The 27,666-nt window shown below is 42.5% G+C and overlaps 1 pseudogene; it reads right to left on the minus strand.

Moving 5' to 3' along the window:
- Positions 1-8,392: 8,392 nt before the first annotated feature.
- On the minus strand, positions 8,393-27,055 carry LOC141146068 (NADH dehydrogenase [ubiquinone] 1 beta subcomplex subunit 9 pseudogene; annotated as a pseudogene).
- Positions 27,056-27,666: the final 611 nt, after the last annotated feature.

The raw sequence follows: 27,666 nt of genomic DNA on the forward strand, positions 1-27,666 counted from the left end.
AGATGTTCTCAATGTTCAAAATATTTTTAGAGTTTATTAGAAGGTGTGGATTATATAGACATGATGAACATTCTAGAAAATTAGGTAATTCTGAATGCGCCTGCATATTCTTATCTGATAAAAATGGGCATCAAACAGACTGGTAAACATAAGTTAGACTAGTTCTACCTGGGGCACATAGTTACCTTATTTTTCAAGGCTGAGAAAGTACTATTCTTACTAGAACAGAGATAAAACGGACATTAGTTTAGCAAGATGGAAGACAAAAGAAACTTAATACTATAACTTACCACAACCACCAACCCCCCTCCCCACCCAACCTCTGTTGCATCTGGAGTTACAAATTATAGCTCCCTGCAGAGGAACCACTTACTGTCACACTCTAACTATTGCAAGCACCCCCCCTCCACTACCACCGCCAATACTCCAACACCCCCTTTGTCATCACTTTGCCTGTACCCCCTTCTCATTACCATTCATGAAACATTGCCAAAACTGCTCCTTCATGTCACCTCACCCACTTTCTCAACACTATAGCTGACTCCCTCATCCTCCTCCCCTTGCACCACACCTGCACACCAACCCTCACTCTCACTACTGCACCTGACTCTAACTCCCCACACTCTCATGACTTCTCCCAAAAGCCCTCATTCACTGCTCTACTAATGCCTGCTTCTGCACTCACTGCCATTGTACCAATGCACATTTTTGTGTTCTCCACCCCTGCAGTGACACTCCTTTCTGTATTCCCCAACTGTGTGTTTCTACTTTCTTTTGAATGACTTCTAATGCAAGGTGCACCAACACCATTTCTCCATGTATGATGATTGACAAGCCCCCCTTAATAGATTATTTATATATGTATACTGTATGTGTGTGTTTCCATCTGTCTTTAAATCCTCATTTTACCTTGACTTTTTTATCACTGTCGAGTAAATTTACAGAATTTTTAAATCCAAATTTTGAAAGTATTTTTACAATATATGCGGTGGAATGATAAAAACGCACAGTTTCTTATCTTTACATAAGGTTCTTTTCACAGGGTACACTGGAAGCTTGTTATTTGGTTACTGCAGTTGTTATACTTTGAACTTGTTTGTTGCTGCAATATAAAAGAAGAAATATATTTTACATGAGCCATTTTAGAGTTAGAGAATTAAATTCTGTGGGAACAAACTATTAAAGTTTACATTTTGCAGTAAGCTTTAATAAATTCGGCAGCAGAACTGCAGTTGAACTGGCTACTACCGTGAAGTCATTAGAGGAATAATGTGAATAGGCTGTAGACATTATTCCATAGTAATATGACGAATGGCACATATTGTGATTCCACTTAACTTAATTTTTTTTATTCACATGAGACAGGCCATAAATTGCTCCAGTTTTCATCTCCATTTTATTTGCAAACAGTAGGGTGAATATAACCAATTATAAATGTTTAGCACAAGCTGATTTAATATATTCTTTTTGCAGTGAAAGCAGTTACAAAATAGCTCAATAGCTCTAGTGCTTTCATGCCAGGAAGCTTGTTGAAAAATAACGACTTCTAAAAGCTTCTAAAAGTAACTCAGCGCCTGTCTTTTTGAACACTCATTACTTTTTAAAAAAAAGTACAGAGAGAGACAAAAAAAAAAGAGAAATGGAAAAAACTGAATGTGAAAACTGACAAGACCCTTTGGAGACAGTCATGAAAATCTTGCAGTTGTTTATCACATATCATTTTTTTATAAAGCATTGGGGAGAACTTCTGTGTGGACATTGGGCATAAAGGAAAATGTTCTTGAAAAAATTGTGACATTCCTGGGTTTTAGTGTCCAGAAAGGGTGGATTTACCTGAAAAAGGACCGAACCCAAAAGATAGCAGGTTAAAAAAAGTAGGCGCAGAGTATGGGATGTGAGCTGTAAGCAGGCAGCTCACATCTCTCTCTCTGTTGTGATTACACTACAAAAGCAGAGTCTGCATGGTTAATAACCCTTCTCCCTTCTCTGCAGTCAGCTGAGCAGGGGGTGGGGATGTCAGAGACATTGGAGCATGCAGCTCCAGCTATCTGTTCTCTGTCCTGCCTGTCACATAAATGATAGACCAGAGAACTAATCCAGAACATAGCTTGTGCATCTTTTGTTAATTTAGAAAAGCATTTGCTCCATTTTTTATGCTTAGAGAAGTTGCGCAGGCTTTGTGCTTGCACCACTCTTTATTAAATTGCCTCCACCATCACCAAGACAGAAAGTAAGTGGGAAAGTGGCAACCTAAAAATCTTTAAAAACATTACAAGGAGGAAGTATTTAACAGTACATATCCTTAAGTGATTGCAAAGCTACAGTTTTTTTTTTTAAATAAAATAATAAACATGTCATACTTACCTGCACTGTGCAATGGTAATGCACAGAACAGAACCCAAACGTCCTCTTCTGGGGTCCCCCATCAGTGACCTCAGCTCCTCCTCCCTTCCGATTGCCCCCAATAGCAAGCTGTTTTCTATGGGGGCACTTGTGTGGGCTCAATCCCAATCTATAGACACATACAGTATGGCTAGGCCCCACCCCCTGCTGCCTCCTCACAGGATTTTATTGACAGCAGCAGGAGCCAATGCATCCCTCTGCTGCCTGTGAGTCCTATGAGTCTTGTGAGGAAATAGAGAGAAATCAACCCTACTGCTCTCAAGCACAGCGCTGGATAGAGATAGGACTTAGGTAAGAATTTAAAGGGGAGCTGGGTGGGGGCTGATCATAGAAGGTTTTTTTACCTTAATGCAGAGAATGCATTAAGGTAAAAAAACTTTATGCCTTTAAAACCATTTTAAGAGCCATTCACACTATTGTGCTGCATTAACACCAACATTTGAATGGGTTGCCTGACATACTAAAATGCACCTAAAAAGTTGTATGTAGAAATTTTGGTAGCGTGTAATTAGGGGTTAGTACCCCTTTTATTGAGTTCCCTTAACTGGGTGGATATGATGCGTGGAGCTGTATATTTCTATGTATTCTGGAGTGGGGGGGGTCTAGGGCTGAGAAATTATGGTAATAGTATACCCCTGGCATACAACTTGTAAGCCTGTAGCCTGAGGCATAGAGCAGTGGTCTCCAAACTATGGCCCAGGGCAAGATGCAGCCCATTGTTTGCATCTATCTGGCTCTTGGGGCACTATTCCTTCCATTGACACTAATGATGGGGCACTATTCCTCCACTGATATGAGGCACTATTCCTTATACCGACAACAATGATGGGGAACTATTCCTCCCACTGACACCAACAATGGGAAACTATTTCTCCCACTCAAACCAATAATGGGATGCTATTCCTCCCAATGACAACAAAGATGAAGCACTACTCCTCCCAATGACAACAAAAATGGGGCACTTTTCCTCCTCCCATTGACCACCATGTCTAGGACATTGTTTACACCCACTAACACTGGGACATGTACTTCCACTGGCCACAGTCTGGCCCTCCACAAGTCTGAAGCACAGAAAACTGGCCCTTTGTTTGGAATGTTTGGAGACCTATGGGATAGACCATAGAAACTCTGTAAGAGAATCTTCCTCTGGGGGACCTATATTAAGGAGTTTAAAAGAGATGGCTGGACTGTCTTGTTTGTATGCAATTTACACTGTGGTGAATTGTTGCTGCTGGTCCTGAAGTTATGGAAGTGAAGGTTGGAATGCACAGAACGGTTATTGTGTTTCTGCAACAGTAAAATCTATTGAAAAGCTGTATGTGTGAGCATTTCTTTATTACCAGAGGTGGGCTTCCAGCCAGGAGAATGTGAGTAACTAGTATGGCAGAATTTCTCCCTATCAACGGGACCATCCCTCAGTATGAAGAAACAACCATGTTGCCAGGGTCTGCAGTTTTGGGATTTTTAAAGCCTGCAGTTGGACTTTTTTGCTAAGTGCTAACCACTGAGAAACTGTGCTGCTCCTTCTACCCTAAAATCCCCTTTTAGGCATATGTACGGTATATATGTGACAATTAACCACACTCCTTAATCTACAACAAGGTCAGCTCCCTTCTCCCTGTCAATTTATGTGTTGATATTCTTTAACCACATTGTATTTTTTACCAACTTACTAAGGAAGTACACATTGCATTTTGCTTGCTTTCTGATAAATTTGGATTAACCATGTGCATTTATCATTTGCTTTGAGAAATTTACATATTCTATAAATCATGACACAGGGTAATGCTGATATTGGTTCTGCCAGTCTGGACTATACAGTATTTGCTGTTATTTCTTCCTTTAGTAAGAGTGTCCACCTGCTAAAGTGACAGTACCTCAGCAGATTGACAATGGAGATCATAAACATTGCAACGCTAGAGGGGGGGCACTTTACAAAATAGATGGGTCATATTGTTCAAAAAGGCTGAGCATGCTTGCACATTAAGGACAAAAGCCTGACTTCTGCTTTCATTAAGCACAGTAAATGTATTTTTACACATAAGAAACATAAGTACCTAAATCTGTATTTTAACTGGCCAGATGAAATTCTCTGGGTAGAGGCACTCTGGGATAGGAAAGGTCAGTACTATGAGCTAATCACGCTCTAGAATTTTAACAATGCTGTCACCCTATAATAAGGAGATGCTTACTGGCAAAGCAAAGTGGGTCCTAGACTAAATTGTGTTGTCTAAAGCTTAACTCCAGATTCCTTCCCCCAAGTTTGGAACACCCCTGCACCCTTATTTTAAAAAAGAAAATATGTATACATACCTTATTCAGGTGTTTTCTTTAAGGCTGCATAAACTTCTAAGTCCTCTTCCTCCTCTGTTTGTGATTGAGTCCTTAGTGCTGCAGAGCAGGGCACCTTTATTACAAGTTGGTTGAATGATGTTGGGAGCCAGCACTGGATTGCAGAGGGGTGAGTCCGGGAGGGATAACACTGGCGTTGAGGTAAGATTGCAGAAAGAGCTTAATTATTTTAACATGTTGTGGCATTTTTTTTAATAAGCTGGATTTAGACATTTACAGACTGGAGAGAAGTCAAAGACCTGGCTGGAATGCCTGGGTCACATAACAAGCTGAACAATGGCACAAAACCTTTGGTAACTAAAACAGTTCTGATGTGTATTTGAATTATGTATTTGGCCTTTTGCCTGGATTCAAGACAGTAAAGGTTTTTTGGATTACAACAACAACACTATTTATAAAGAGGTAGACCTTAGAGTTGATACAAACAGCTTTCTGTGATATTTCATATAAGAGACTGCTGGCATGCACTCTTAGACCTGGTGTCCTTGGCTTCAGAAAATTGACAAACTCTGGGGAAAAAACAAGCTTGCTGGTTGTTGATGAATCCTGCTTCATATATCTTGTAAGAACAGATGGGTGCCTGATTCTGTCAGTTACTTGTTTCATATATCCTCCTTTCAGTTTGGTGCAGTAGCTGTTAAGTATTGTTTTAATTTACTGTTGTTTGTAAGTGACAGGTCAGCATTAATATTTAAAGAACCAAGCCTATTAGAAGCAGTCCACTTAGCATGTTAACTCATATCTAGTTAAACTTCAAGTTGTCTACAATATTTTCTTGTCCTGAAAATTAACGAGAAGCTCTGTGTGACATTTCAATACACTTGCCATGTAATTTACCGTCTTTCATTTTTGTCCACTGAAGTCTTGGGATTACATGATGTTTGTACTTTGCCTCGGGCTTTTAATACTTTACAGATGTACTCCCGGTAAGGAAAAAGTGAATTATTAAACATTTGGGAAGTAGCTGGTCTGCAGGCAGTTAGAGTTAAAGGTGATATAAAATATTAATAGGATGGAGATGTATCAGTTTTACTAGTTGCTGCCATTCAATGGCTTGAATGAACTTTTGGGAATGTACTTTTTAAACATGAAAATTATTGACCATTATAAAACTATGCCGAGCTCCCATGTCACTCCCCCTGGATTTATGATTCTTTCTGCCTGATAATCCAGGTTCTTTCTTACGTCTGTTCTCTTGAACAGAGCATGAATATTTAAATAATTATACATCTATGCTTTCTTTTCAAAATGTGTTTCAGAGAGTTCAAGTGCTGCAAGTTCACGCCATTATTTCAAAGCAGCTACATAAATAAGCATTATGCTTTACTTATATTTTGTTCTACTATGACTAGTTGTGCAACCATATCAGAACAGAAATTATTTCTGCTTTATAGAGAAACAAATAAAAGTACACGGTGAAGGTCTCACTGATAAGCAAAATAAAAATTGACATGTAGAATATATCTGTAGACTCAGTATGGAACTGCAGTATGTTAACCATAAATTAATTCTAATATAAAGTAAAACAGGTACACATTTTTATTGGTGTCTAAAACCTTTTTTTGTCCCAGAAGACACGCTTGGAAGATTGTCTCACCATTCTTTACCTTATTATTGTACACATGGTACAGGTAAAATATAAGGTATACCAATATCCTGGCTTTAATGTTATCATGTGCAGCATGAGACAGGAGGGTTAGTCCCAGGTGGACCTCATCATGTTCTGCCTGTTAAAAAGGGGGCCATAAGGTCCTCAAAAGTCCAGTCTAAACTGGCATCTAGTATGCTGACTTCTTCATTGCAGGTTTTTATTGCTGTCTGTCAGGGGTGTTTCTCGAATACTAATAGACTGTGTCTGAGCACCATAAGCTGAAAAAACGCTATAGCTAAAGCTATGTTAAAGCCAAAACCAATGATGTAATATATTGCAGCTCACTAATAATTAGATGTGCTGGCTGCATCAGTTTCCTTCTTTTAGGATTTTTTCCCCTCTGCTTTTACCTGGTGATCTGACCAGTAACATACCTCTTCTATTAGAGTGTCCCCACTCTGGGTGAAGGAGCACAGGGGTACCTTTGGACAGCAGCACTGTCAGTCTGGGGGAGGAGAGAATTTGATGTAATAACAGATTTAAATACACCAACACATTGAACACAAACTCCTGCTAATACTTTATAAGCAGTTATAGCAAACTTTTTTTCTTTTGGGATAAAGGGTTTACATGAATATATAAAAGCTGATCATTGTAATCACCAAGAAAAAAAAAGGGGGGACCCCAAAGATGTCCTTATCTCCACAGAGGATGAGGGAACAAACTGCAGTTTTCTCCTTAGTCAAACTTTATTTAAACAAATTAAAAAAATATGAAAAGGAATAGACAATAGGTATAGCAAAATGGTCCTAAAAAAGAGACAACGTTGTCTGGTTAAAACACATGCCTGTGCTCACAGCCATGCCAATACAGCCACACACCTTAAGTAAAGTGGGTCAACCAATAACCAGCAGAGTATCAATTTAAGAAGTATATAGGGTCTGAGAGGGTACTGGGAAACCTCTTGGGCACCTGCTGAGTATCAGCTGTGTACCTAACTGGGGACCTCCAGGCTCTCTATTTACCCTTACATAGGATCAATAATAACTGCTAGTGAGATGGATCACTGAAATGAGTTGCTCCAAACAAGATACTAAGGCCGCGTACACATGGGCGGACTTTTCGACTGGACTGGTCCGACAGACTTTCCGGCGGACTTTTGACGGACTTTTGACGGACTTCCGACAGACTTTTTAACGAACGGACTTGCCTACACATGATCACACAAAAGTCCAACGGATTCGTACATGATGACGTACACCAGACTAAAATAAGGAAGTTGATAGCCAGTAGCCAATAGCTGCCCTAGCGTCGGTTTTTGTCCGTCGGACTAGCATACAGACGAGTGGATTTCTGGGTCCGGCGGAGTAATGATGTAAAGATTTGAAGAATGTTCCAAATCTAAAGTCTGTCAGATTTGCGACTGGAAAATTCTGCTGAAGGTCCGGTGAAGCCCACACACGATCTGATTGTGCGCCGGATTTGGTCCGTCGGCATCCGTCGGACAAGTCCGGTCGAAAAGTCCGACCGTGTGTATGCGGAATAAGGCCGCGTACACACGGGCGGACTTTTTGACCGGACTGGTCCCACAGACTTTCCAGTGGACTTTCGACGGACTTTTGACGGACTTCCGACGGAATTTTTAACGAATGGACTCGCCTACACATGATCACACCAAAGTCCAACGGATTTGTACGTGATGACGTACACTGGACTAAAATAAGGAAGTTGATAGCCAGTAGCCAATAGCTGCCCTAGCATTGGGTTTTGTCTGTCGGACTAGCATACAGACGAGCGGATTTCTGGGTCCGGCGGAGTTACGACGTAAATAATTGAAGCATGTTCCAAATCTAAAGTCCGTCAGATTTGCGACTGAAAAAGTCCACTGAAGGTCCGGTGAAGCCCACACACAACCGGATTGTCCGCCAGATTTGGTCCGTCGACGTCCGTCGGACAAGGCCGGTCGAAAAGTCCGACCGTTTGTACGCTGCATAAGAAATCAATCATGGAGTAGATTTCTTCCCTGGGTGTTACCAGTAATGGAAATCACACAATCACCAATAGGGAGGTCACGTGAAACTGATAGCGTACATGCGTTGCCAGCATCTGCTGATCCTCACGGTCCCAACTCTCCTCCTGAAGTTTCTTCCATTTCTCTTCTCTTCTCATGGCGTTCTCTGAGGTGTTAGAAGTCTAGGGCCCACTCTGGAACCCTCTAGCAATCGTATCTCTCATAGTAGGTCCCTCCTGGGGCATCAGGGAAGATGTATGGCAAGGGGTGTTTTATGATTGTAGAATTCTTCCTCTCCAGCCTTCAGCAGCAAGGTGGCTTTCACCATATATTTCTCATTTTTAATGCCCCTCAAAGCAAGCTCTCAGGAGACAGGCCTGTTGGGGGAACTTCTGTGTACCACCCAGGACTCCATGTGCGGCACCGCCTTCTTATACAGCCACAGCACCTTCTGCTGGTGGGTCTGGTACCCCGATATCTTGCCCCCTTCTTCTCCAGGCTCCTCAGCCACATTCCGAACGTCCTCATTGTAATCACCTCTGCTAGTGTTAAATGGTTTGTCTCATTCCTACAACTGATACATTATGCTGGAGAGCTTGTTCTTTTGAAAAACAACAGACTTAGTCACTGGATAACCTGATCAAAATAGAAGAAAGAAAGCCTAAAAACAGGTACATATGGTAAACCTTCCAATCTATTTACCTATGCTAACAACAATGACTGAAAGAGTTTAGTTCTGCTTTAAAGTGTTGAGGGGCTGATAGGATACCATTGAGATTACTTTGGATCAAATGTAAGACTAAAATTTTAACTGATAAGAATGAGGTGGTCAAAAACCCGTAATGTCACACTTTGATTAAAAAATTAATAAAAGATTGATTGAAAAGTAGATAAACAATATAATGTTCCAAAACTGTATAATGCATAGAATGTATACTCTTAATATCACAAAGGGTATCTGGGGCACCCAGAAGAAGACCTGGGGGCACATGCCTTGGGTGCCAGGGTCTAGCAGCACTCCTCCTGTCTGTGTCCACAATAGTGGAAAATTGTATCAAATATTTACCGTAATTTTCTTTTCCTGATGCCAATACATGGCAGCATACATATGATATAGCTCCACCCCTATATCCACCCACAGGATCCATTTAGCTCTATAAAAGTCTGACTGAGAGCTACCTTCCCCATTCTCCATATAAAGCACAACAATCAGAGGGAGGGTTTGTATGCTGCCATGTATTTGCATCAGGAAAGGAAAATTACGGTAAGTATTTGATACAATTTTCCATTTTCCTGATGCCAACATGGCAGCATACATATGATACATAATGAGCTTTTGAGTGGGAGGGTTTAATGCTGCAAACTTAGTCTTTATTTGACAAGAGACATAGAAGCTTGGATAGTTTTCCTCCAAAACTCTACTGTAGTAAGAGCTGATGGATCCATCCTGTAGTGTTTTAAGAACGTATGATGCGATGACCAGCTAGTCGCTTTGCAGACTGTCTCCAGTGACACTCCTGCCTGTGCCGCCCAAGAAGAAGACATCGCCCTGGTTGAGTGAGCTCTAACCACCTCCGGATCCTTCCCAGCTGCTCTATATGCCCGGTGAATAGTTTTTACTATCCAGGCTGAGATGGTTCTGGCCGAGGCCTCTTTCAGTTTCCGGTAGGTATGATGAAAAGTCTGTCGGAACATCTAAATGTAGAAGTAGCCTGGAGATAGGCTTTGAGGACTTTTGGAATGTCCAACTCGTGTAGATCAGCATCTGATTTTGCTGGTAAGGCTGGAAGCACCCATTCTCTGGAGAGATGAAATATCGATGCCACTTTTGGGACAAAATGATCCAGTGGTCTCAACACAACCCTGTCTGGCAATAACATGGAAAAAGGTTCGGCTGCCCCAATTCTTAGAGTTCCGACACCCTTCCCCCTGAAGTTATGGCTAGTAGGAAAGCAGTTTTTAAGGTGATATCCCATAATGAATAGTCTTCTGTCGGAGCACAAGGAAGGTTTGTTAGAAAATTGAGGACTACTGCCAGGTCCCATTGAGGGAACCCATTTCTCTTGGAAGGGCGTAGTCTAAGTACCGCTCTCATGAAGTGCTCCACCAGCAGGTTTGCTGCCCATTAATTTTTGGTAAAAGCCGAGATGGCTGAAATTTGCACGTTAAGCGAACTTAGGCTGAGCCCCAAATCCAATCCGGATTGCAGGAACGACAGGATTTGAGATATATTTGGGTCACTAGGGTCAAACTGATGTCCAGCTGCAAAGCTCATAAACCTATTCCATATTCTGGAGTAGATGGCATTGGTTGACTCCTTTATGGAACTCTGTAAAGTTCTAATAACCTCTGGAAAACATCCTAACTCTTGTAATCCCTGCCTTTCAATCTCCAGGCCACTAAGGCCAGTCATGATGGTTGCGGATGTAGGATATCTCCTTGTGACAGAAGATGAGGAGTTACCAGCATAGTGATCAGTGGGCATATGTTGAGATCCATTGCCAGAGAGAACCATGGTCTGCGAAGCCAGTAAAGTAAAACTGTGATGACTGTCAAATTCTCTGTCAACAGTCACCTCAGGAATTTCAGGATTAAAAAGATTGGAGGGAAGGCATAGGCCAGTTGTACAACCCAAGTATGGGTCAAGGCATCCGTCCCCTCAGTTATTGGATGAGGGTGGCGCGAGAGGAACCGGCTCACCTTGCAGTTGGTTAATGAGGCAAAAAGATCCAGTTGCAGACACCCCCACTCGTGGGTGATCTGTTTGAACACTTAAGGGTGAAGGGACCATTCGTTGGGATCCTTGAATTGTCTGGATAGGCGATCCGCTTCCAAGTTCTGACAGCCTGGAAGATATATGGCCCGCAAATCTGAGACATATTGTTGTGCCAATGTCATGGTTCCACCTCTCTCAAGAAGGATTGGCTGTGCTTCCCACCTTGTCGCTGTATGTAGGACACTGCTGCCGTGTTGTCCAGATGGAGCAGGACTGGGCAACCGTGTAAGTGAGGCAGCAAGGTGGCCAACGTCATGAACGCTGCTCGAAGTTTCAGAATATTGGAAACTAGACCCTGAGTGGAAAATTGCCCTCTGCCCTGGATCTTGAGTTGTTCACAGTTGTTCTCTGCGCTGGCATCTGTGGTAACAATGATCCATGGCTGCGGCCCTAATGGATGATGCTGTTTAGCATTTCTTGTTTCGTCTACCACCAGAGACTCTGGCACATCCGGCTGGTGATCCTGATTGGCTGGACGAACTCTCTTTCACTGCATCAGGAAGCCTTGTTGGAAAAAGTTTCCAGTGAGCCCAGGGGATCATCGGGATACATGAAGCCATTGTCACGAGAAGACTCATGCACTGGGATGCTGATATCACCGGTGCAGCCAATGCCTGTTGGAACTTCTTCCTGATTTTGGGGAGTTTCAGAAGTGGCAAAGAAACTGTGGCCGCCTGAGTACTGAATTGGGCCACTAGGTACACCATATTCTGTGTAGGCTCCAGCTGGCTCTGGTAATGCCTGTCCCTCAATGCAAATCTGAGGAACTGCTGGTATGACTGAAGGATCTACTGGTAGGCATCCTGCAAGTCCACTGAAATCCTCCAGTCTCCTGGTTGAATAACCTGGATTATGATATGGAGAGATTCCATCTTGAGTCTAACTATCTGGATAAATTGATTCAGCCTCTTTTGCGGTCTGGCCTTGCTCCACTGTGGACTGAATCTGCTGATTTTGGCAGTGGTCTTGCCAGAACTGGGCCCTTTGAGCAGCCTGGCTCCAACTGCCTCCTGGGCAGGCCTGGCGTTAAAAGGGCTTCTGGGTATCTAAGTGACCACAGGGGTCTTAGCTCTCTGTGATCTTATGAAGGTTGACTGTGTACCCCTCCACCCCTTCTGGAGTCCTTGGATGGGCAAAAGCCTCCAAAATCCCGGTACCTGTTCGTCACTCCTCTGAATGGTTACCCCCTCTGGCGTCTGGATCTTTGATCTTGGGACAGAAGATCAGATTTTCCTCCTGTAACCCTGGAGATGGCAGTCTCCAGTTTTTTGGCCAAACAGCGCCTACCCATCAAAAGGAGGTTTACAGCAATTCTGCTTTGAAAATGGGTCGGCCGCCCAGGGTTTTAGCCACAATGTTTTTTTTGGCTGTGACTGAGCTGAGCATGGCTCTGGAGGACCATTGAATGATGTCTAAAGCTGCCTCACCTGTGAAGTCTGCCGAGAGTTTTATCTCATCAAGAGCCTTGAAGATTTTTTCTTTTGGCAGCTTGTTTTTGATCGCATACTCCAAGTTCTGCGCCCACACTGGCATAGTGCTTGCTGTGGATGTTGACTCGGTTAAATTGATGATAGGCAACTCCTATCCTCATATGGATTAGTGGTTCCAAATTAATAATAACTACTGCAGTAGGGAACAGACACAAAAGATACGCTCAGCATCTTTCCAAATAACTGTTCTTCTTTATTATGACGCAATTGAAGGTTTTTATACACATGATTACGTAGGTATCACATTAATATTACAATTGTACGTTTATGGTAACAAGAGGCGTTACATAGGCTGGCTAATTCTAATCAGGACTCGAAAGAATGTAAACATGTACTGAAAACATTATTAGTGCTTTGTGCACAGTGAGGGCAGTGTGCAATACATACAAAATAGAATACAATTATTTACAGAACTTACAAATTTCCATTACAGTCTCCCCTCTTTTGATCAATATTTTGATCACTAACCATACCTGCTATCACCTTTAACCTGGAACCTCCACACGCTTAGGTGGAGGTAGTCCTGGCCAAAGAGGCAAAAAACTCCATTGTGGAGAAAATAATAACTGAACAACTTTTTCATTACAAAATGACTTTTTATTGTGAAAAACAAATGATTGATAAGACATATATACAGAGTACTGGCTGTACACTCCTGTGGCCAGAATGGCCTTCTAGCTGAATTGTGGGCATGCTGACTTATCAACATGTGTAAACACAGACAATTCTACATAAAATCTAAAACGTACAAAAGACAAATATGACTTCAAAATTGGCTAAACTACTTTTCAAATATATATATCTCTTACAATTTAAGTAACTGAATCAAAAAGCACCCTAGACTGTGATCACAAGAGGGAAACAAATCAAGAGATTTCTTCAATTTAGTCATTTTTGCAGAGTCTGGTGTGGATCCAGGTGACTTTTCCTTCAAGTTTTGCAAAAACTGTACATGAAATAGATGCTGTATTGAGTCTCCAAACATTTCCTTATATATAAATGTCTCTTAACAATCCACAAGTCACCTGGCTTTAGTTTTAGCTCCTTCCAAATTTTTAGGATCTGGAATTGGGGAGAAAACACAAAAATGAGTTGGTCAAAAACCTTAAAAGATCAGCAACATTCTCTGTGAGATCCGAATAGAGGACTTCAGCTGCTGAGACAAAATATAAGCAAGTGAGTAACACACTCCCAAACCAAATCCCATAGGGAGAGAGTCCAACATCCCCTTAGGGGCTTGATAAAATATAAGAAAACATTCAGGCAAAAGTTTTCTAGTTTCTTAGAGTCGGTTCACACTGAGGCAGCACGACTTGCAGCGCGACTGCCTCAGACAACTTGAACACGACTGCAGCGGCGACATGCAAAATTACTTCTATATAGAAGTCAATGCAAGTCGCCTCAAGTCGCCCCCAAAGTAGTACAGGAACCTTTTTCTAAGTCGGAGCGGTATGCGTCGCTCCGATTAGAATGGTTCCATTGTACAGAACGGGACGCTACTTGTCAGGCGGCTAAGTCGCCTGACAAGTCATCCTAGTGTGAACCGGCTCTTACTCTACTTTGTTCGCTACATTGTTGACAGTAGGGGGTGAAAAATAAAACCTCAAAACTTCTAGTAAGGACTCTCCTATAAAAATTATTTCCTCTGTTACACTCTGTACTTTTTGCACGCTATATTTACAAACTACTTTCTGATAACACTTTTTACCTTGGCCTTTGCAGTAGCATTTGCCACTGGACATCCAAAAAACATGTCCATACAGACAAAATGCATGCTTGTAAGATCCTAACTTGGGCATCTGGATATATCTTTTTGTAATCTCTGGAAGGGATGTTCAGCTTTTGGTAACACCTTTGGTAACAGGTAAAACAAGAAGTGGTATGTTATAAAAACAACTGTGGTGAACTCTGGCTCTATCCCATGCTCATTTACTAAGGCAGCCATAACTGCTTGTGACTGATGACACGGTCCATGTGTCAAGCTGGAGGGAAAAGAGTGGCTGGCAGACATAAATGATCACCTTTTCCAAAGTCCTGTTTCATAAGAAGTTGCCCCCTGTGGACCACTTGTTCTTCTCGTTCTGGGGTCCTTAAAGTTGAATTATTAATCCCAGCTTTACTGGGCCAGAACTAGGGTGGAATCTGTGAGTTGCACAGACCCATCAAGTGTCCGGGGCTGTAAATGCAGCATCCTTAGTCACCTGGTCTGCTTCCATGTGTGAAAGTTAATATGGCTACCTCAACAAGAACATGGAAGGCTGAAAATAGCCAAATTAACTTGGCATGCTTTATTGGTTTACCCGCCGAAGTAAAAACAAACTTATGGCCCTTCAAATGGAACCAAAAGCTCTCTATATCTCGACTATCTATATAAATATACATTCTTTTTATAGCTCACAGGCTTTGCTAAAACATGGAGCTCTGCTTCTTGAGCTGGGGAAAAAGGATCCAATGACTTTGAATACAGAGTATCCTTCTGGGTGATAAGCTGCATACTTAAATCTACAAAAAATTAAATATCTGGGTCTTCAGGGAGTGTTTCCTGCACTGGGTTCACAGCAGCTGATTCCTACACGATCAATTTAACACATGTGGTTTCCTTTGTCTCCAGCCTCCTCCAATAGAGGCAATAAGGTGGCTGGATTCAAATGTATGCATTTTTCATTGTTAGATTTGTACATAAACAAACTCATATTTTAAACCTTTCATCAGACAAACATTTAGTTAGCTGTATATTTGCTGCACAGAATGTCGGACCATTAAAAATTAAATGTTTGACCAAAACAATATCTAACTTTGTCTAATAGCACCTTTGCATAAAAGCTGCAGCTCTGATATATCGGGATGAACCCTTCATTACTGGGTCCAGCTTGCATAAATATACAGTATTACAATGGCTTGTTTTCTATCATGCTGTTTGTGTAAGAACTCCAGTTTCATGTTTCAAAAGACAACTTTTTCCTGGCAATATTATAATAAATGATAACAATACCCTGCGGTCATGCAGAGATGCCCATAAATCCAAAATATTCTTCTGCTTATACCACTGTACTTACAAGGAAAAGGGGCACATCATTTCACAATCCACACATTCTGCTTTGGATTTCAAAAATAAATAAAAACAAAAGGATCAACAATCTATATGATGGACCAGAAAGCATAAAAAACTATAAAACAACTGGCTGCATGTGGCATCTATCCTAACAGGGTGTGTGGACTTGATGTGATGGGTCTGTTATATTTAAATTTTATTTATTATTACTCTCACATCATGGACCGCACATCACGTTATTATCAAAAACCTTAACATTTCATTTTTGTAGAAAAACTTCTTATGTATCCCATCCATCTTGGCTTTGTTAAATATTATGGCAGCTGTATTCCAAATAACAACCTCATCTTAATCTTTTTTCCTCTCAATAAGGGCTTATTGAATAAATGTAAAATTACAAAATTGTTATCTTAATCTAAACTAATCTCATTTTTACAAATTTCCCCAGTAACCTGGATTTCATTTCCAACCAAAGGTTGTCTAAACCAGTTTCAATATATCTATATTATTAATACAATTGTTAAACTCATATTAGAAATGAATACTCATTATTACTTAATTTTACTTAATTTCCCTTTTTTAAATGCACTGTTTCCACTATCAAAGGATATTCAATTTGTGTAATACACAGTTAAATGTAACCTTCATTTTATCATGTTTGGAAAACAGATTCAAAAAATAATTGTGATCACATTGTTTACCATTGGATTTGTTAACCCGGCACATTTTGTTACAAATGTTTTGTCAAAAAAACTGGAATTGGCATGGTGTCCTTCCAGCTTATCACTGACCTCTCATCTCAGCCACATTCTTTCAGGAGAGCACAAAGGAGGGGGTCACATCTGCATACATGACACACACAAGCAATAGAACTAAAGGTCCCAGCATTTGCACACACATACACCAATATCTCTCTAAAATCACTTACATTTTTCCCATTTGTACACAACACATGCATATCATTCTGTCACTTTCTTTTAACTCTCATTAATATTTCCCTGCCTAAATTCTGCTTTCCTTATTTTATTCAAATATCTTTTATATCTAGCTTCTATGATCAGACGGGCAGCCAGAGTGCTCATCCCATCTTCCCTCTCTGACAACATATAAAGTATCCTGTTTTACCTCTCATTTCTCTGTTTTGACTTTCCTAGTTGTAGTGCCTGACCCTAAATTCATCCCACAACTTAACATGAAAATGTCCCTTTCTGTCTAGTGTTAATGTCACCCTTGATCCATCCTGCTCACATAGATAGCTGTTTCTCTAGCTGTTTACTCTGCATGATTCTTAGTCCCTTTGGACCTTGGTAACCCAGTTACCCATTGTGGATCCCTGTCCACTTTAACCATTAATCTAGGGGCTCAGTATAGGCAGAACCGCACCTTTGGTTCATATATAGCGCTCCTCTTGCGCTGGGCATTTTTGAGGCTTACCCTTCATTCCCTTACTTAATTCAATGCCCATAATGACTGGCCAGTCTTCTCTACATGTGCCTATACCCTCTTGCCTCTAAACTACTTTATCTAGCAGATGTACTACATATACCTGTGAACAGTACTATTCTTCCCTTTCTTATCTATAACACTCTGATGGACAATAGACAGTGACAACATAACATATAACCACCAATCAATACAGTTCGGAAACCCCCCCTGGCTGGCTCGCCATGCTGACTCGGTTAAATTGATGATAGGCAACTCCTATCCTCATATTGATTAGTGGTTCCAAATTAATAATAACTACTGCAGTAGGGAACAGACACAAAAGATACGCTCAGCATCTTTCCAAATAACTGTTCTGTTTTATTATGACGCAATTGAAGGTTTTTATACACATGATTACGTAGGTATCACATTAATATTACAATTGTACGTTTATGGTAACAAGGGGCGTTACATAGGCAGGCTAATTCTAATCAGGACTCGAAAGAATGTAAACATGTACTGAAAACATTATTAGTGCTGTGTGCACAGTGAGGGCAGTGTGCAATACTTACAAAATAGAATACAATTATTTACAGAACTTACAAATTTCCATTACAATGTTAAAGCAACAGTGGGCTTACAAGCACCATCTGCGGTGAGGTAAAACTTTCACAAGTCTATGTCAATGTGTCTATCAAGGATATCGTGAAAGGAGGAAGAGTTTTCCATTGGAAGTGTCACATTCTTGGTCAGTCTGGTGACTGCCACATCCACCGTTGGTGGGTTAGAGTGGATACAACTTCTGCAACCTATTGGTTAACCACTTGCCGACCGCCTAACGTAGATATACGTCGGCAGAATGGCACGGGCAGGCAGAATCACGTATATATACGTGATCTGCCTCCCGCGGGCGGGGGGTCCGATCGGACCCCCCCCGGTGCCAGCGGCGGTCGGCATCTGACTGGGAGCGTCGGGAGGCGAGGGGGAGACCATCCGATCGTGGCCCCCCCCTCGCGATCGCTCCCAGCCAATGGGAATCCTCCTCTGCCTGTGTGTAGTTTCACACAGGCAGAGGATGTGATGTCATCTCTCCTCGGTCTGGCAGTTTCCGTCCAGCGCCGAGGAGAGAAGACATGTAAGTGCACACAACACAAACACACACAGTAGAACATGCCAGGCATACCTTACACCCCCGATCCCCCCCCGATCGCCCCCCGATCCCCCCCCAATCACCCCCCCCCGTCACAAACTGACATTAGCAGTATTTTTTTTTTTTTTTTCTGATTACTGCATAGTGTCAGTTTGTGACAGTTACAGTGTTAGGGCAGTGAGTATTACCCCCCTTTAGGTCTAGGATACCCCCCTAACCCCCCCTAATAAAGTTTTAACCCCTTGATCACCCCCTGTCACCAGTGTCACTAAGCGATCATTTTTCTGATCGCTGTATTAGTGTCGCTGGTGACGCTAGTTAGTGAGGTAAATATTTAGGTTCGCCGTCAGCGTTTTATAGCGACAGGGACCCCCATATACTACCTAATAAATGTTTTAACCCCTTGATTGCCCCCTAGTTAACCCTTTCACCACTGATCACCGTATAACTGTTACGAGTGACGCTGGTTAGTTCGTTTATTTTTTATAGTGTCAGGGCACCCGCCGTTTATTACCGAATAAAAGTTTAGCCCCCTGATCGCCCGGCGGTGATATGCGTCGCCCCAGGCAGCGTCAGATTAGCGCCAGTACCGCTAACACCCACGCACGCAGCATACGCCTCCCTTAGTGGTATAGTATCTGTACGGATCAATATCTGATCCGATCAGATCTATACTAGCGTCCCCAGCAGTTTAGGGTTCCCAAAAACGCAGTGTTAGCGGGATCAGCCCAGATACCCGCTAGCACCTGCGTTTTGCCCCTCTGCCAGGCCCACCCAAGTGCAGTATCGATCGATCACTGTCACTTACAAAACACTAAACGCATAACTGCAGCGTTCGCAGAGTCAGGCCTGATCCCTGCGATCGCTAACAGTTTTTTTGGTAGCGTTTTGGTGAACTGGCAAGCACCAGCCCCAAGCAGTGTCAGGTTAGCGCCAGTACCGCTAACACCCACGCACGCAGCATACGCCTCCCTTAGTGGTATAGTATCTGATCGGATCAATATCTGATCCGATCAGATCTATACTAGCGTCCCCAGCAGTTTAGGGTTCCCACAAACGCAGTGTTAGCGGGATCAGCCCAGATACCTGCTAGCACCTGCGTTTTGCCCCTCCGCCCGGCCCAGCCCAGCCAAGTGCAGTATCGATCGATCACTGACACTTACAAAACACTAAACGCATAACTGCAGTGTTCGCAGAGTCAGGCCTGATCCTTGCGATCGCTAACAGTTTTTTTGGTAGCGTTTTGGTGAACTGGCAAGCGCCAGCGGCCTAGTACACCCCGGTCGTAGTCAAACCAGCACTGCAGTAACACTTGGTGACGTGGCGAGTCCCATAAGTGCAGTTCAAGCTGGTGAGGTGGCAAGCACAAGTAGTGTCCCGCTGCCACCAAGAAGACAAACACAGGCCCGTCGTGCCCATAGTGCCCTTCCTGCTGCATTCGCCAATCCTAATTGGGAACCCACCGCTTCTGCAGCGCCCGTACTTCCCCCATTCACATCCCCAACCAAATGCAGTCGGCTGCATGAGAGGCATTTTCTTTATGTCCTCCCGAGTACCCCTACCCAACGAACCCCCCCAAAAAAGATGTTGTGTCTGCAGCAAGCGCGGATATAGGCGTGACACCCGCTATTATTGTCCCTCCTGTCCTGACAATCCTGGTCTTTGCATTGGTGAATGTTTTGAACGCTACCATTCACTAGCTGAGTATTAGCGTAGGGTACAGCATTGCACAGACTAGGCACACTTTCACAGGGTCTCCCAAGATGCCATCGCATTTTGAGAGACCCGAACCTGGAACCGGTTACCGTTATAAAAGTTAGTTACAAAAAAAAGTGTAAAAAAAAAAACACATACAAAAATATAAAATAAAAAAAAATAGTTGTCGTTTTATTGTTCTCTCTCTCTCTATTCTCTCTCTATTGTTCTGCTCTTTTTTACTGTATTCTATTCTGCAATGTTTTATTGTTATTATGTTTTATCATGTTTGCTTTTCAGGTATGCAATTTTTATACTTTACCGTTTACTGTGCTTTATTGTTAACCATTTTTTTGTCTTCAGGTACGCCATTCACGACTTTGAGTGGTTATACCAGAATGATGCCTGCAGGTTTAGGTATCATCTTGGTATCATTCTTTTCAGCCAGCGGTCGGCTTTCATGTAAAAGCAATCCTAGCAGCTAATTAGCCTCTAGACTGCTTTTACAAGCAGTGGGAGGGAATGCCCCTCCCCCCCCAACGTCTTCCGTGTTTTTCTCTGGCTCTCCTGTCTCAACAGGGAACCTGAAAATGCAGCCGGTGATTCAGCCAGCTGACCATAGAGCTGATCAGAGACCAGAGTGGCTCCAAACATCTCTATGGCCTAAGAAACCGGAAGCTACGAGCATTTTATGACTTAGATTTCGCCGGATGTAAACAGCGCCATTGGGAAATTGGGAAAGCATTTTATCACACCGATCTTGGTGTGGTCAGATGCTTTGAGGGCAGAGGAGAAATCTAGGGTCTAATAGACCCCAATTTTTGCAAAAAAGAGTACCTGTCATTACCTATTGCTATGATAGGGGATATTTACATTCCCTGAGATAACAATAAAAATGATTAAAAAAAAAAAAAATGAAAGGAACAGTTTAAAAATAAGATAAAAAAATAATAATAATAAAGAAAAAAAAAAAAAAAAAAAAAAAGCACCCCTGTCCCCCCTGCTCTCGCGCTAAGGCGAACGCAAGCGTCGGTCTGGCGTCAAATGTAAACAGCAATTGCACCATGCATGTGAGGTATCGCCACGAAGGTCAGATCGAGGGCAGTAAGTTTAGCAGTAGACCTCCTCTGTAAATCTAAAGTGGTAACCTGTAAAGGCTTTTAAAGGCTTTTAAAAATGTATTTAGTTTGTCGCCACTGCACGTTTGTGCGCAATTTTAAAGCATGTCATGTTTGGTATCCATGTACTCGGCCTAAGATCATCTTTTTTATTTCATCAAACATTTGGGCAATATAGTGTGTTTTAGTGCATTAAAATGTATAAAAGTGTGTTTTTTCCCCAAAAAATGCGTTTGAAAAATCGCTGCGCAAATACTGTGTGAAAAAAAAAAATGAAACACCCACCATTTTAATCTGTAGGGCATTTGCTTTAAAAAAAATATATAATGTTTGGGGGTTCAAAGTAATTTTCTTGCAAAAAAAAAATATTTTTTTATGTAAACAATAAGTGTCAGAAAGGGCTTTGTCTTCAAGTGGTTAGAAGTGTGGGTGATGTGTGACATAAGCTTCTAGATGTTGTGCATAAAATGCCAGGACAGTTCAAACCCCCCCCAAATGACCCCATTTTGGAAAGTAGACACCCCAAGCTATTTGCTGAGAGTCATGTTGAGTCCATGGAATAATTTATATTGTGACACAAGTTGCGGGAAAGAGACAATTTTTTATTTTTTTTATTTTTTTTTGCGCAAAGTTGTCACTAAATGATATATTGCTCAAACATGCCATGGGAATATGTGAAATTACACCCCAAAATACATTCTGCTGCTTCTCCTGAGTATGGGGATACCACATGTGTGAGACTTTTTGGGAGCCTAGCCGCGTACGGGACCCCGAAAACCAAGCACCGCCTTCAGGCTTTCTAAGGCCGTAAATTTTTGATTTCACTCTTCACTGCCTATCACAGTTTCGGAGGCCATGGAATGCCCAGGTGGCAAAAAAACCCCCCAAATGACCCCATTTTGGAAAGTAGACACCCCAAGCTATTTGATGAGAGGTATAGTGAGTATTTTGCAGACCTCACTTTTTGTCACAAAGTTTTGAAAATTGAAAAAAGAAAAAAAAAAATTTTTTTTCTCGTCTTTCTTTATTTTCAAAAACAAATGAGAGCTGCAAAATACTCACCATGCCTCTCAGCAAATAGCTTGGGGTGTCTACTTTCCAAAATGGGGTCATTTGGGGGGGTTTGTGCCACCTGGGCATTCCATGGCCTCCGAAACTGTGATAGGCAGTGAGGAGTAAAATCAAAAATGTACGCCCTTAGAAATCCTGAAGGCAGTGATTGGTTTTCGGGGTCCCGTACGCGGCTAGGCTCCCAAAAAGTCCCACACATGTGGTATCCCCATACTCAGGAGAAGCAGCTAAATGTATTTTGGGGTGCAATTCCACATATGCCCATGGCCTGTGTGAGCAATATATCATTTAGTGACAACTTTGTGCAAAAAAAAAAAAAAATAAAAAAATTTGTCACTTTCCCGCAACTTGTGTCAAAATATAAAACATTCCATGGACTCAACATGCCTCAAAGCTAATAGCTTGGGGTGTCTACTTTCCAAAATGGGGTCATTTGGGGGGGTTTTATGTCATCTGGGCATTTTATGGCCTTCAAAACTGTGATAGGTAGTGAGGAGTAAAATCAAAAATGTACGCCCTTAGAAATCCTGAAGGCAGTGATTGGTTTTCGGGGCCCCGTACGCGGCTAGGCTCCCAAAAAGTCCCACACATGTGGTATCCCCATACTCAGGAGAAGCAGCTAAATGTATTTTGGGGTGCAATTCCACATATGCCCATGGCCTGTGTGAGCAATATATCATTTAGTGACAACTTTTTGTAATTTTTTTTTTTTTTTTTGTCATTGTTCAATCACTTGGGACAAAAAAAATGAATATTCAATGGGCTCAACATGCCTCTCAGCAAATTCCTTGGGGTGTCTACTTTCCAAAATGGGGTCATTTGTGGGGGTTTTGTACTGCCCTGCCATTTTAGCACCTCAAGAAACGACATAGGCAGTCATAAATTAAAGGCTGTGTAAATTCCAGAAAATGTACCCTAGTTTGTAGACGCTATAACTTTTGCGCAAACCAATAAATATACACTTATTGACATTTTTTTTACCAAAGACATGTGGCCGAATACATTTTGGCCTAAATGTATGACTAAAATTGAGTCTATTGGATTTTTTTTAGAACAAAAAGTAGAAAATATCATTTTTTTTCAAAATTTTCGGTCTTTTTCCGTGTATAGCGCAAAAAATAAAAACGGCAGAGGTGATCAAATACTATCAAAAGAAAGCTCTATTTGTGGGAAGAAAAGGACGCAAATTTCGTTTGGGTACAGCATTGCATGACCGCGCAATTAGCAGTTAAAGCGACGCAGTGCCGAATTGTAAAAAGTGCTCTGGTCAGGAAGGGGGTAAAACCTTCCGGGGCTGAAGTGGTTAAGGGGGATTTTCTCTCCCCTTCCCCAATTAAACAGACCTCTTATTTCTTTCATAAGAGGAAAGGTAGCTACCTGTTTCTTTAGGTTCCTCCTTTGGAACCCAAAGGCTTGTTCATGCTTGCAGCAGGCTCTGCTGTTGCACTGAAAAATGATCTGTGCTTAGGTCCCTTTTCAGGGGCATTTGATATTATGTAGAGGGGACAAGTGTTTCCGCTATGCGATTTTCAAAGAGCAATTTGCACACAATGTTGCAACTCGCATGGGGGCTGCCCATTCACTTGGCTGTCCTATGCGTGCAAAAAGAAGCCCCTGCTTTCTTCCACGTGACAATCACAGCAAAATTGCATCACATTTAGTGTGACCTGAAAGGATAAAGGCACCTAATGTGTGTTGTGCAGCAATTGCCACACAATTTAAAATCAGATTGTATGGTGTGTGATAATACGTTTTCTCCTTCTTTGGAGGAGGTTCCGGATCCTCCCATTCCAGTGCAGCTTTTACTGCCTTAATGAATGGTGGTATCATCGCAAAATCAAAGCCTGAACCTTCAGGAGGCAGTATCTTCTCCCTCTGCCTGAAGGTTGGCTGTAATACTGGGTCTGGGGAATCAGCCCGCCTAATCCACTGGGCTGGAGTCACCCCTGAAGTGCCTAGTACCCCTCTGGTTAGAGAGGGTTGAATGGCTTGGTTTAGACCTGGTGCAAGGCCCACACTCAGTTCGTCCGCTTCTTTCCTTTGCTGTCCGAGACGACCGGAAAATTCTGTCAGGGAGCCGCGGACTACATTCGTGAGCAAGGTTGACACCTGCTGACTCTCGTACTCCTAGTCTCGGGCAAGCTGCCTGAAGCAGTTGCTGCAAAGTAGCTTTGCTGGCTTAGGGTCATCTCCACATGACCAACATTTGCCTTTCGGGCACTGAGCCCTCCGAGGAGAACCTGTGTGCTTTCTCTTAAGTGTACATTTGCGCCCTTTGTACTGGGGTCTGCCAGGACTGGAAGAGTCACTTTCTGACATCACCGCCCAAGGCATGATGGGGCGGTGACATCATAAGGGGCGGGGTCACCGGGTGACATCACCTGATGACCACGCCCCATGACTATATAAGTCATTGCGCACACGACATTACAGTGGGAGAGAGCTTCGTGTCAACATCAGAAGAAGACTGGAGGGAAGAAGACGACGGAGAAGACCGGGCCACCGCTAGTAACAGAGCGGGCAAAAGAGCAGAAGATAGCGGAGGAGCCCGGCAGAAGATACCAGAGAGCGGGAGAAGAACCGGAGAGTGCGGAGAAGAGGTCGGAGAGCGCGGAGAGGTCGAAAGAGACCCCCGAAGTCAGAAGAAGATCCCCGGAGCTGCCTAATAAATTACTTTAAAAACCAGTCTAGTGTGTTTTTTTTATTGACACTTTTTTTCAACCAGGTGAATGGGTAGGGGTACGATGTACCCCATACTCATTCACATAAGCCCCGATATTCCGATAATACAGACCCCAACAACCAACAGCCAGGGTTGTCGGGAAGAGGCCCTTGTCCTCATCAACATGGGAACAAGGTGCTTTGGGGTGGGGGGGCCGCAGGGCGCCCCCTGCATCAAAGTATCCACCCCCCATGTTGAGGGCATGCAGCCTGGTACGGTTCAGGAGGCAGGGTGCTCGCTCGTCCCCACCCCCTTTTCTGACCGGCGGGGCTGTGTGCTCAGATAAGGGTCTGGTATGTATTTTGGGGGGACCCCCATGCCATTTTTTCAGCGTAGGGGGTTCCCATTAAAATCCATACCAGACCGAAGGGCCTGGTATGCTCTTGGAGGGGGAACCCATGCCGGTTTTTTATTTAAAATTTGGCATGGAGTTCCCTCTCAAGATCATCAGAGCACAAGTCGCATGCCAAAGTCAGATCATGCAAGACGGCGATCCAACTTTGAACTGACTTCATTGATAGTCAATGGGCTGAAGTAGGATCAAAGTCAGACCAAAGTAGTACAGGGAGCATTTTCAAAGTCGGACTGACTTGTATCAGACCAGTTAAGACGGCTCCCATAGGGAAACATCGATTTTTGCACGTCATGCGGCATGAGCTCCCAATGTCGAAGCATTTGTCACACCAGTGTGAACCCGGCCTGAGTTTCTCTGGTCACAGGACACATCACTCCATATACAATAAAATCAGGCAGAAATAGAAGCAGATCACAGGTTAACGCCATTTATTAAGATTAGTTACATAGCTATATATAGTTACATAGTTGGTAAGGTTAAATAAAGACACCTGTCCATCCAGTTCAATCTGTGTGGGTGTATGTTAATAATTCCCATATCCCTGTATATTAGCATCAAGTAAAATGCATAAAAATACTCAAAGCAGCAGTACTTTACCCAGTACTGAGGATATGATATCATAGATTTGCATAGGGAACAGGACACCACCACTCAATACAAATCTGTCCAGAGTGCATGCACCTACACCTCCAGTATTTGATTAAATCACTGTGTGCAGCTCTGAACAGATACTTGCATTAACAAGTCATCAGGATCATTTATATCACTATGGTGCATTAGCCACATGTGTTAATATGCATTATGCCGCATGTTAACATGCATTGCTTTAATGCATCCCATTCGTTTTATTAGTTTGTCTAATGCACCAAAATGCTCCCAAAAAGGTGTACATAGCACCACATTGCACAAGGTGTACATAGCACCACATTGCACCAACGCACATTACTATGCATTGCAGTAACACAGGCTTTACTGCAGAACAATAGTGTGAATGGGCTCTATGGGGGAATTCCTCTCGCCTTGAAGAACTTTCTTCTTACTTCTTTTTGTACCTCCAGGACCGGAAGTGAAATGAAATCTCCCCAACGGCACATAGGCAACAAAATTAAAATAATATAATACTTTTTCTTTCTGAAGCCAGGACTTCCAATTTATCAATGGGCAGAAGTTGTATTAAGACACCCTATTCTATTGACTGGGTTGTCTAATGCACCAAAATGCCCCAAAAATGTGTTATACCGCATATTAACATGCTCTGCTTTAAGGCATTCCATTAATTTGATTGGGTTGTTCAATGCGGCAAACTGCCCCCAAAAAAGGTGTACATAGCACCACATCATACCAACGCACATTACTGTGCATTGCAGTAACACAAGCTTTACTCCAGCACAATAGTGCGAATGGGCTCCATGGGGGAATTCCCCTCGCTTTGAAGAACTTTCTTCTTACTTCTTGTTGCATCTCCAGGACAGAAAGTGAAGAGAAATCTCCCTAATGGGATATAAACAGCAAAATTAAAGTAACATAATACTTTTTTTCTGAAGCCAGGACTTCCAATCCACTAATGGGCCCATGAGTATCAGAACTGGACCATGGAGCAATGGAAAAAAGGTGGATTGGTCAGATGAATTTAAGAATGGTTTAAGAAACACAACAACATGTTTGATGTGTTGACTTGGCTTCCAAGTTCTCCAGATCTCATTCCCATTGAGCATCTGTGGAATGTGTAAGAAAAACAAGTCCAATCCATGGAGGCCCCACCTGCAATATACAGGACCTAAAGTTATCTGTTTATGATTGTTTGCTGCCAGATACCACAACATACCTTCAGAGCTACCTTTCATTACATAGTTTCTTACCTTATTTTTATGCTCCCTTATAATGTCCTCAGTGAATTCTCAAACCTCTTCACCCCCCTTCCCCCTCACTTCTGTTTGTTTGGAACCAGCAATGCACATTAGTTGCAGTCACATGCACTGCTTTATGTACACTAAAAATCTCATAGTCCATAGTCCCTAGTCCGTCTCAGGGGTGATCCAGAGAAAGTGTCTACATTCCTACACACAGTGGGACCATGGACAACATGTGTAGGCACCCTTTAACAGAACCATAACAGCATAAAAAAGACATTTGAAGATCTGGATTAGGGATGAGCCGAACACCCCCGGTTCGGTTCGCACCAGAACCTGCGAACGGACCGAAAATTTGCACGAACGTTAGAACCCCAGTGACGTCTATGGGACTCGAACGTTCGAAATCAAAAGTGCTCATTTTAAAGGCTAATTTGCATGGTATTGTCCTAAAAAGGGTTTGGGGACCCGGGTCCTGCCCCAGGGGACATATATCAATGCAAAAAAAACTTTTAAAAACGGCCGTTTTTTCGGGAGCAGTGATTTTAATGATGCTTAAAGTAAAAAAAAGTGAAATATTCCTTTAAATATCGTACCTGGGGGGT

This window comes from Aquarana catesbeiana, linkage group LG05 (assembly GCF_042186555.1).
Source record: "Aquarana catesbeiana isolate 2022-GZ linkage group LG05, ASM4218655v1, whole genome shotgun sequence".
Lineage (NCBI taxonomy): Eukaryota > Metazoa > Chordata > Amphibia > Anura > Ranidae > Aquarana > Aquarana catesbeiana.